The 12,620-nt window shown below is 41.1% G+C and overlaps 1 pseudogene; it reads left to right on the top strand.

Moving 5' to 3' along the window:
• The first annotated feature begins 735 nt into the window (after positions 1 to 735).
• On the top strand, positions 736 to 9,128 carry LOC148775987 (olfactory receptor 6C75-like; annotated as a pseudogene).
• Positions 9,129 to 12,620: the final 3,492 nt, after the last annotated feature.

Here is a 12,620-nt window from a genome sequence, read left to right as displayed (position 1 = left end):
TCTTTAATGTTATTACCATAAGAACAACAAAACAGTAATCATATGAGGTGAAGGATGGGTTAACTAATCTTATCTTGGAAAACATTTTGTAATATATGCACGTGTCAAATCATTACTATATATACCTTAAACATACATATTATGTATAAATTGCATCTGCATAAACCCGGCGTGGGGGGGAATGATAATCTTCTGCATAGAATATATTGGAAATTTTATTATATAAATTCTTTTCATACTTTTTGCAAGAGTGCTTAAGATTTACATCGCTTCTCCCCTAAATAAAGCACTGAAATGTACCACAAGAAAGCATCACAGTTGCTATAGACAGTGTCACTGAAGTGTTAAAGAGATAAAAATTAAGAGTACAGAAACACCATTGGTAGAAGGCCATAAAGAGGCAGACAAAGAATGTGGCTAGAGTGCTTTGGAGAGAGCAATGGAAGATGATCCAAAAACACTGATGCTGAAATTCCTAGAATTGCCTTAAACTTAGGACCTTTCTCCACCTTTAGTGTCCATGAGGACCAAGGCTATTGTGACATCTTTTTTTTTTTATTTCTATGAATGAGATGCCGCTCATGAAATAAAACCCTTTCAATTGACCAAGATTGATTAGATTTCCCTTCTTTTCAAAACAGAGTCAAACCAAAATAGATATATGGAGAAGGCAGAGCTGTGCCCACCCAGCTCCTTTACATTTGCCTGTATATGTCTTTCTCCTTCTCAGACATGATGTATAAAGAGAGGTACACTGCCAGGAGAAGCCAGCCTTCTGACGGTATAGCACTTCCTTGCCCTGGAAGCGTGTCTCTCTGTAATCCTGAGCACAGGTTCCCCCACTATGCCAGCACTGGCCCTTTTCCTTCACTGCTTTGTGGCTGGCCTCACCTCCCAAGTAATGGAGAAGAGGTAGATAGCTACCTCCACCCAAAGTGGAGCAGTCCAATCATACTAGGTTGTTGAAGAATCCTAGTACATCTCCCCTAGTTCCTGAGAGTTCTTCTCAGAAACTTTGCCTTTAAGCAATGACTAAATAAGACAGAATTTTATTATGTTATTGTTCTGGGGAATATCTCCCCAACATCTTTACAAACAATTCTGAACCCTGAGATCCACAGAGTTCCACATGTGGAAAGAGATCTATCTGGTTCACAGAATTTTAGAAACTGGCTTTATGACACACACCTATATAATGTTAGTTGGTGAGGTGATGTCTTAAGCCCAGTCACAAGGACCACATTTTCTAAAAGGGGATTATATAACTTCATTTTCTCTCTTCTTTGCACACCTTTCATCTTTTACTCCTAGTAGGTTCCCCTCCCAAAATGGTAAAACTGTATATCATGTGATAAACTGTGAGGATCTTAGGAGACACGTGAACTTACAAATGTGAACCTTGCCCCCATTTTAAAGGAACTGTGTTTGAGGGTCCCTTGGAGTGCAAGGAGATCCAACCAGTCCATCCTAAAGGAAATCAGAACTGAATATTCATTGGAAGAACTGGTGTTGAAGCTGAAACTTCAATACTTTGACCACCTGACTCATTTGAAAAGACCCCGATGCTGGGAAAGATTGAAGGCGGGAGGAGAAGTGGACGACAGAAGATGAAATGGTTGGATCGCATCACTGACTCAATGGACATGAGTTTGAGTAATCTCCAGGAGTTGGTGATGGACAGGGAGGCCTGGCGTGCTGCAGTCCATGGGGCTGCAAATAGTCAGACTCAACTGAGTGACTGAACTGAACTGAACTGGATCAGAACTGATGTGTTCTGGGTCCCCCTTGGGATTGGATTATTGGCTTATTTTAATGGAAATTCCATGAAGGGCTAGTTTTGTTCTCAAAGTATTATTAGTATCATACCAAGTCCACCCTCAAACTGGGTTTCAGCCTGCTGACAGTGCTTTCTCCCTTCCCAACCTCCATTTCCTATTCAACACATCATCCCCTAGTCCCTCTCCCACAGCATCATAGTTGATAGGACTTACCTTTCTACAGTCCTTACATAGCCTTCTTGTTTGTTGTTTAGTGTTAGTGGCGTCTGACTTTGCAACCCTGTGCACTGTAGCCCGCCAGGCTCCTCTGTCCATGGGATTCTCCAGGCAAGAATACCAGCGTGGGTTGCCCTTACCTTCTCCAGGCATCTTCCTGACCCAGGGATTGAATCCGCACCTCCTGCTTGGCAGGTGGATTCTTTACCACTGAACTAACTGGGAAGCCCATGTAGACTTCTTACTCAGGGATAAACCCCTCAAAATCAAAATCTTTCTATGAATAGATTACATTAATCATATACATTTTAAACCAAAATATTTTCTAGATTCCAAATATTGGTGCAGCTTAATTTTTTCAAGACTGGCTCACAGACAGACTGAGAAACAAAACAATATTCTGTAAAGGAAAGTCCACACAGCAATGTTTGCCTTACCTTCCATGTTTAGATTATCACAAATACAGTTTTAAGAATTATCCCTTTCTTTACCCTACCTGACTAATTAAATCCTCAAACAACAAGGAATTCAGAAAAACTTCAAAGATACATGAGACCCAAGGTATCATTAAAAGCAAAAAAAATTCTGATTATTGGAGAGCTTTCCAGAAAATATCTATTTCTGCTTCATTGACTATGCCAAAGCCTTTGACTGTGTGGATCACAACAAACTGGGAAAATTCTGAAAGAGATGGGAATACCAGACCACCTGACCTGTCTCTTGAGAAACCTGTATGCAGGTCAGGAAGCAACAGTTAGAGCTGGACATGGAACAGACTGGTTCCAAACAGGAAAAGGAGTACATCAAAGTTGTATATTGTCACCCTGCTTATTTAACTTATATGCAGAGTACATCATGAGGAACGCTGGGCTGGAAGAAGAACAAGTTGGAATCAAGATTGCCGGGAGAAATATCAATAACCTCAGATATGCAGATGACACCACCCTTATGGCAGAAAATGAAGAGGAACTAAAAAGCCTCTTGATGAAACTGAAAGAGGAGAGTGAAAAAGTTGGCTTGAAGCTCAACATTCAGAAAACTAAGATCATGGCAACTGGTCCCATCACTTCATGGAAAATAGATGGGGAAGCAGTAGAAACAGTGTCAGACTTTGTTTTTTGGGCTCCAAAATCACTACGGATGATTGCAGCCATGAAATTAAGAGACACTTACTCCTTGGAAGGAAAGTTATGACCAACCTAGATAGCATATTAAAAAGCAGAGACATTACTTTGCCAACCAAGGTCGGTCTAGTCAAGGCTATGGTTTTTCCCGTGGTCATGTATGGATGTGAGAGTTGGACTGTGAAGAAAGCTGATCACTGAAGAATTGATGCTTTTGAACTGTCGTGCTGGAGAAGACTCTTGAGAGTCCCTTGTACTGCAAGGAGATCCAACCAGTCCATTCCAAAGGAGATCAGTCCTGGGTGTTCATTGAAAGGACTGATGCTAAAGATGAAACTCCAATACTTTGGCCACCTCACGCTAAGAGTTGACTCACTGGAAAAGACTCTGATGCTGGGAGGGGTTGGGGGCAGGAGGAGACAGGGACGACAGCGAATGAGATGGCTGGATGGCATCACCGACTCAACGGACATAAGTTTGAGTGAACTCCGGGAGTTGGTGATGGACAGGGAGGCCTGGCATGCTGTGATTCATGGGGTCGCAAAGAGTCAGACACAACTGAGCGACTGAACTGAACTGAACTGAGGGATCCACTTTATATATTGTTTTAAAAAGAGAGAGGCAGGCCAGGTTAGAGATGTCACAGAAAACACCCACAGTTCCCTTCTTTTCTCTAAAGAAGTGCATACTTCCCTTTTTTCAAGGGGGTTGGGGAGGGCAACAAAAATATTCTTCAGACACATAAAGCCAATAAAAAAATTTTAACGTTGGTAGAGGCTTGAAGAATAGCTAAGAGAAGAAGGTGGATTCCCCACATTTCCTTCCTCAGAAACGATCTTCTCCAAAGCCTGATGAAAGCCAGTAAGCCAGCTATTTTTCATGACAAAATATGTTCTTTTAACCTCTGTGATCTGGCTTCAGGGTACACATAACATGTAGAAAGTTGTAGTCTGGACTTTTACCTGGAATCAGTAGCAACATTCAAATTGGGATTTTAAAAACCCATGGGAAATTAAGTCATTTAATTTCTTTGAAAATCTTGGCAGAGAACACCGTGGAAATTTGGGAGCCATTGTAGCGACAAACAATGGAAGGATAAACATAAGCATTGTGCCAGTAAATCTTATTCTCCACAGCGACCCATTAGCTGTCCCTAAGGCACCAGCCCTGCCTTTACTTTCTGAACCTGTCCCTTTGGCTGCTAATGAGGTTTGAGAGCCTGCACTCTGCTCACCAACTGGGTCCATCTTGCTTGGTAACCAAATACAATCTTATGGGAAATCTGTCACAGAGGCCCTAGACTTGCACATCTGGATCTTCTCATCGTTGACTCAGTGGAACAAGGATGCTTCTTCACATAGGAAGGTGAGGATATCATGGAAGAGTGTAGGGCAACAAAAGGCGTCTTGGAGCAGAAGTGCCCATGACCACAGTGTACTTCAGCAGAAGACTTGTCTCAGAAGCTCCCAGAGCTGAACTCAAAAGAAGCTGCCTATTCTCATTAGCTGGTATAGGAGGTGGATGGCGGTGCTTCATGTTAGGCTGGGCAATTACCAACTAAGGGAAGCAGAGCCCGAACTTTCATCAGAATCCTCAGTAGTCCTAGAATCAAGCTTTCACTTAGAATTGGGGGCAGCAATTTGCTCCTTTCTGGTGTTTCAGTGGTCAAGGCTGCCATGTAGCCTTGTTTTGGTGTAAAAAAATACGGGCTATAGAAATTGGGTTTTGCCAGCCAGGGACACAGAGAACATGGGATGCATACTCCCCCCACACTGGAACAGCAGGCTGTGACAAGTTTCCTTTTCCTCCCCTTTTCCCTCAGCGCAGAGAAAGCTCTTGATTTCTTGAAACAGAATGACTGTAAGAGGAGGGAACCCACCTCCCCATGAGGTGACTCCTGTATTCCTGGGTCAGGGACCATGGTAGCTTTGAGGACTAGCTACTCTAACTGAAACAGAAGCAGAGGTACTTTTAGGCTGCCCTGGGAGCAGTGTCACTCTGGGGTGAGCAAACAGTTTGGTTGCATGAGCATCACTAAAGAGAACTAGCCTCTCAGCAAGACAGAAAGATTTATTCTCTGCTACAGACCTTTGGGCTTCCCTGGTAGCTCAGTGGTAAAGAATCTGCCTGCCAATGCAGGAGACATGGACTCAATCCCTGGATTGGGAAGATCCCCTGGAGAAGGGAATGGCAACCCACTCCAGTATTCCTTTTTTTTTTTTCTTCAGTATTCTTGTCTGGGAAATCTCATGGACAGAGGAGCCTGGTGGGCTACAGTCCATGGGGTCGCAAACGAATCAGACGTGACTGAGCGACTAAATAACAACAGATCTTTAGCTTAGTATTGAAATGCTAGAGCCAAGCATCATCACAAGAGAAGTGATTCATTGAGCAGACTGAAGGAATGTGCTTTGATGCAAAAGTGAGTGTGCAAGCAAGTGCCACGTTCCCAGGTTACTTTCCTAAGTATGCTAATTCTGTGAGCTGCTGTCATTCCCCATCTCTCTTACCTGCCAGCATGGAGACTTAAAAGGGCAGAGAAAATCCTGGATTGACAGTTTGCGCCATGTTGTTGAGCACTTCCCCAACATCCCTGGTCTCCAATCTCTCCTGTGAAATGATTATACTAAACTAGAACTGGTTATACTAAACTAAGACCTGTCATACTGTGGGTCAGTAATTCATCAATGATATTAACTGAATGATGAATAATTAAGATAAATAAAGCTAAACTTTCACTTAAGGTTGAGAGAACATCACCAAGAGATTTGTTTCTATTTTAATATTTTGTCGTAGCATTTGGAAGTAGTAAGGGCTTTCGGACAGAAGTCGCTAAAGTCCCAGCTGTGTGACCTAACCTCTTTGGAACTTCTGTATGTCTCAGATTCTCCTTGTGTAGAAGAAGGAGTGAGGGAAGTCTAACATTCATAATTATTGTGTAGAGTAAGAGAAACGCTGAATTTCAGTGACCAGCATAATACCAAGCATTAGTAAAGTCTTCAACAATGATGATTATAATTTGAACCATAGAATTTGTTGCATATTGTAAAAGGCACATTCAAAGGGAATGTTATTATACTACTGTTGTCTTTATTTAAATATAAATTGGTGATACTGTAAAATATTTGATAACTTGCAGATGTGAATAACGCTGCCTATTCAACATACCATATTTAAGAATATACTAGTGATTCCAATATTGATATTAGACCTTGAGGAACACATAAGAATCATTGATATCACATGACAAGTGAATTATATCCTTTATTTTATTTAATTCTCACCAGTATGTGAACTGTAGATTCTGTCTTCTTTTTACACAGAGTTAAAATGAAGTTCACAAATGTTAACCATTAATAACTTTCCAAAAGAATCAATCTCTCAAGGGATTCAGTCAGTTCAATTGCTCAGTCATGTCCGACTCTGCGACCCCATGAATCACAGCACACCAGGCCTCCCTGTCCATCACCAACTCCCGGAGTTCACTCAAACTCATGTCCATCGAGTCAGTGATGCCATCCAGCCATCTCATTCTCTGTCGTCCCCTTCTCCTCCCGCCCCCAATCCCTCCCAGCATCGGAGTCTTTTCCACTCTTCACATGAGGTGGCCAAAGTTTTGGAGTTTCAGCTTTAGCATAAGTCCTTCCAGTGAACACTCAGGACTGATCTCCTTTAGAATGGACTGTTTGGATCTCCTTGCAGTCCAAGGGACTCTCAAGAGTCTTCTCCAACACCACAGTTCAAAAACATCAATTCTTTGGCGATCAGCTTTCCTCACAGTCCAACTCTCACATCCATATATGACCACTGGAAAAACCATAGCCTTGACTAGATGGACCTTTGTTGGCAAAGTAATGTCTCTGCTTTTTAATATGCTATCTAGGTTGGTCGTAACTTTCCTTCCAAGGAGTAAGCGTCTTTTACTTCATGGCTGCAGTCACCATCTGCAGTGATTTTGGAGCCCAAGAAAATAAAGTCTGACACTGTTTCCACTGTTTTTCCATCTATTCCCCATGAAGTGATGGCACTGGATGCCATCATCTTCATTTTCTGAATGTTGAGCTTTAAGCCAAATTTTTCACTCTCTTCTTTCAGTTTCATCAAAAAGCTTTTTAGTTCCTCTTCACTTTCTGCCATAAAGGTGGTTACTGATATTTCTCCCGGCAATCTTGATTCCAGCTTGTGCTTCTTCCAGCCCAGCGTTCCTCATGATGTACTCTGCATATAAGTTAAATAAGCAGGATGACAATATACAGCCTTGATGTACTCCTTTTCCTATTTGGAACCAGTCTGTTGTTCCATGTCCAGTTCTAACTGTTGCTTCCTGACCTGCATCCAGGTTTCTCAAGAGGCAGGTCAGGTGGTCTGGTATTCCCATCTCTTTCAGAATTTTCCACAGTTTGTTGTGATCCACACAGTCAAAGGCTTTGGCATAGTCAATAAAGCAGGAATAGATGTTTTTCTGGAACTCTCTTTCTTTTTTGATGATCCAATGGATGCTGGCAATTTGATCTCTGGTTCCTCTGCTTTTTCTAAATCCACTTTGAACATCTGGAAGTTCACGGTTCACCTATTCCTAAAGCCTGGCCTGGGGGAATTTTGAGCATGACTTTACTAGCGTGTGAGATGAGTGCAATTGTGCAGTAGTTTGAGTGTTCTTTGGCATTGCCTTTCTTTGGGATTGGAATGAAAACTGACCTTTTCCAGTCCTGTAGTCACTGCTGAGTTTTCCAAATTTGCTGGCATATTGAGTGCACCACTTTCACAGCATCATCCAGCTGCGACGGGCTGCGCAGAAGTGAGGCTGAGAGAAGCTACCTCTCACCCAAGGTCAGGGGCGGCGGCCAAGAGGAACATCCCCACGTCTCAAGGGATTAGAACCCAGTATTGAACTAGTATTGAAGTCATGTCTTTTTGATCCAATAACCAGCGAACGGGACTACTTTGCTCTCCATGTAGCTGCCATCTTGGGTAGTTAAGGAGCTTGATTTTGTGCTCATCTAAAACCTTTGTTCTTGCTGTGATGTCTCTATTGTAGGCTAAGACCCACAGATGATGCTGCTGTGGAAAGAGATGTTGATGGAAATGAGGAATGGGACAACTGTCTAAGAGTTCACCTTGGAGGGCTTTCCTGGTGTCCAGCACCTAGACAAAATCCTCTTCTTGGTGCACTTGCTGGCATACCTGGCACCCGTTGCAGGCAGTACATTCATAGTCACCATCACCTGTGCTGACTCCAGGCTGCAAACAGCTGTGCACTTTTTCCTCAGCATGTTCTCCTTTGAGTGTTGCTTCACCAGGACAGTTATTCCTCAAGTGTTGGTCATCTTTCTTTTAGGCAAACAAAAATTTCCTTCGCTGCCTGTCTCACACAAGCCTTTGTGCTAGTATTTCTGGGAGCAGCAGGCTTCCTCCTCATAGCAGTGTCATCTCTGGACCAGTGCTTGGCCATTGACAAGCCTCTGTATTACACAGCCATCACAAACCTGAGCACTTGCTGCCTCCTGTTCACAGCCTGCTGCGCTTTGGGGTTCACCGTTATTTCTGGTCTGGTGGTGAAGGTGTCCCAGTTATCTTTCTGCAGCCCTGAAGTCATCCCTTACTTCTTCTGTGACCTTGGCCCCCTGATCCATCTCTCCTCCTCTGACACTAAACTTGAAATGTATGCCTTTATCCTTGCTTTGTGTGTCCTTCTGACTTCCCTCATCATAACCATCATTGCATAAGCAACATAGTAGCCACAATCATTCATCTCCCATCAGCCAAGGAACCAAAGAAAACTTTCTCCACCTGCTCCTCTCACCTCATCGTCCTCTCCCTGATGTACAGCAGCAGTGTCTTTATATACATGAAACCAAAGCAAGTGAACAAGCTGGACTCCAACAAGGAGGCTGCCCTTGTGAACATGGTGGTGACCCCATTGTTGAACCCTGTCATCTACACTCTATGGAACAAGCAAGTCCACCAGGCTCTGAGAAAAATTATGTTCAGGATGAAAATATCAAACTAAAAAAATAATCATATGGCCTTGGAGTGGAAGGCTTCAGAAAACCGTTTGTCTTCATTCCAGACACTGTAGCAGTTCCCAGAGCTGTAGTGGGAAGTCTGTGGCAGACCTCACCTGATCTCTGTTTACTCATCCCCAACAGTGAAGATCTGTTTCCTCAAGGCCACTTTTCACCTTGGTGTGCATGAATATTATCTCCCTAAATATGCCACATACTGATGGCATTTGACTTTGATTGTAAAATCCCTTATTCTTCCCTCTGATATAAACCATGTTTTGACATTTCCGAAATTTAGTAACTTATACTCTTTTTATTTTACTACCGTCTGGCCCAAATGGCAATCCACTCCAGTATTCCTGCCTGAAGACAGCCACGGACAGACTAGCCTGGTGGGCTATAGTCCATAGTGCCGCAGAGTTGGACATGACTGAAATGACTTAGCATGCATGTACTATCTGACCATAAACATCATTCAACTGAATTAACAATTATTTGGGGCATCTCAGGTGGCTCCGCATGGATAAGGAATCCACCTGCAATGCAGGAGATATAGGAGACACAGGTTTGATCCTCAGGTCGGGAAGATTGCCTGGAAAAGGGTATGGCAACCCTCTCCAAGCATCCATATAATTAAAACAATAAAGGAAATGATAACTATAGTACCAGTGCTCAGGTCTACATGCCCTTCATGCCTACCTCAAGGAAATAATGGTTATAGTACCCTTCATAATGGGATATAGATAGCTTGCACCTGATGACATCTTAATTGCTGTTTTTAGATAGTTTAGCTACACATGTATGAATCACTTTCATTCTGAAAGAAACAGAACTGTGTTAGCTCTCAGACCATCCTCTAAGAAGGGGGATTAACTACAACTTTCCACAGCTGATCAATGCTTCTATTTTCTAAATAATTTATGCCAACTCCAGTAGCAAAATATATACTTATGATTGGTTCTTATCCTAAAATTGTTACTACAAAATGGGTGTGCTCATCAGTGAAAAGGAACACTTAATCCACTTAATCCGCTTCCAAAGTCACAAGGCAATGAAATCAAAGTTATTTGCTTATCAACCTAGTTCATGTTACTAATGAAAACAGTTTTTTCTGGTAGGCTTTTGTTGTCAACTACAAGGTTATCTTCTGAATGATAACTTCTTTTAAAAGCAACATTTCTATTATCTCAATTCTCAACCTTTGTGTGGTTTTAGCTCTTATTTCCAGGATAGAAATGTGTCTGTTTCATTTCCAGAGGAAATAACTCTAGAAGTTTAATACCATTTTTCTTCTCTCTTGTTTGCTTTTTAACCCAAACTCTGAGATTAAATAATCACAAATGAATTTTATGAAATATGTCCTACACCATGGTTGAATCATACTTGGCCTTGAAGGTCATATTACAAAGTTCAGATTTCATCTTACTGACGATGAAGAAGTATCAAATGCATTCTAAAAATATCACAGGTATGTTCTGATTAGCTGTGTATTATAATTCATAGCTGCGGATTTTGTATGAAAAAGACATTGGGAAAACCAAGATCAAAGGAGGAAAGTGGATACAAAGACTGTTGCAGAAATCATGAGAAAGAGAATGATGGCTTAGGGAACTGGCAGTAGAAATGGAATACAAAGGGACCTCTAGTAGATTCTGAAATAATCTGCATTGGAAGCCCTGAGTTCTAAGCCTCGTGCTGCCTTCCTCTAACTGGTCAACTTGCTAAAATGTTTAGGTCATGTTATCCATAGAATGTGGAGATTGGGCTAGATAATCTCAAGTCCACTTGAAAATGGCTCAAGATGTTATAGGAGCATGGAAATAATGTTCCACCCTGAGATATAAAATACTGAAAAGTGTGTTGAAGTCATTGATGTTTAGTATTTTATTAATAAGTCGAGGAATCAAGAAATGACAGGAAGCCTTTTTAGGTTTAATCAAGATTTTATTATAATTTATTATACTTAAACTATTCAGATGTACTTTATGTTACTTAAGATAGAATACGATTGAATGGTGAACTTGATAAATAGAAAAATGAACCCCAGAAAGCCAAAATTTAATTTATAAATCTAGCCTGGTCATTGCTAGTTACAGGTGGTAGCCAATGAGGACAAACTCTAATGTGAAGATTAATGCACTAGATTCTGGTGCTGTAAAACATTTATTGAGACAAATCCCCTAACCTAATTCTGCATCAAAGATATTTCCATCCATAACATTTAAAATAATTTTATTGAAGTATGATTGACAGAAAAGCTATAGGTATTTAATGTTTGTTATGTTTGGAGAAACATAAACGTCTGTGAAATCATCACTAACAAATCACCTCCAAAGACTTTTTCTTGCCATCTTTGTTCATGGACAATACCGTATTATATCATAGGCCCTATGTTGCAGATATCTCCAAAAATTATTTATTTTATATAACTGAAGCTTTGTACCCTCTGATCAATACCTCCCTATTTCTCCCTCACCCAAGCCCTGACCATCACCATTCTATTCTCAGCTTCTATGGATTTGATTAAACTCCACACATATGTGAAATCATACAGTGTTGCTCCTTCTTATGTCTGGCTTATCTTATTTGGAATAATGTCCCCAGGTACATCCATGTTGTCACAAATAGCAGGATTGTCTTTTTAAGGCTGAATAAAATTTACTTAAGTGCTCATGCTTATGTGTGCTCAGTCATGTCTGACTCTTCGCAACCCCATGACTGTAGCCTGCCAGGCTCCTCTGTCCATGGTATATTCCAGGCAAGAATACTGGGGTGGGTTGCCATTTCCTCCTACAGGGGATCTTCCAGACCCATGGATCAAACCCACGACTCTTACATTGGCAGATTCTTTAGCACCGTGCCACCTGGGAAGAGTGTTCTCTCTTTTTCCCTTGTTTCAGTTCAGTTCAGTAGCTCAGTCATCTCTGATTCTTTGCAACCCCATAGACTACAAGCACACCAGACTTCCCTTGTTTATCATTCAAACCAGCTCTTAGTTTTGCTTAGCTTTTCCATTCTTTTTGTTTATTTCATTTATTTCACCTTTGATCTTTGTTATTTCCTTCCTTCTATTGACTTTCAACTTGGTCTACTCATTTCTAATTTCTTAAGCTGTAAAGTTAGGTTGATTATTTGGTATCTTTCTCTTTTTTTAACATATTCATTCACCATCATACATTTCCCTCTCAGAATTGCTTTCCCAACATGTCATAAGTTTTGGTATGTTGTGTTTTCATTTCCATTTGTTGCAAAATATTTTTATTTCTCTTTTGACTTCTCCTTGACTGTGAGTGTTCAGGAATATGTTGGTTATTTTGCACATATTTGTAGATTTTCTCATTTTCCTCATGTTCTTGATTTCTAGTTTCAAACAATGGTAATCAGAAAAGATACTTGATATTATTTCAGTCTTTAATTTTGCTAAGACCTGTTTTTTGATCTTATGGTATATCCTGAAGGATGATCTGTGCACACAAGAATAATATGTATTCTGCTGC

Source organism: Moschus berezovskii, chromosome 12, assembly GCF_049115385.1.
Source record: "Moschus berezovskii isolate FMDL1 chromosome 12, NW_MosBer_1.0, whole genome shotgun sequence".
NCBI classification, from domain to species: domain Eukaryota; kingdom Metazoa; phylum Chordata; class Mammalia; order Artiodactyla; family Moschidae; genus Moschus; species Moschus berezovskii.
The sequence above is the reverse complement of the archived record's forward strand: the minus strand, read 5'-3'. Positions and strand labels throughout refer to the sequence as shown.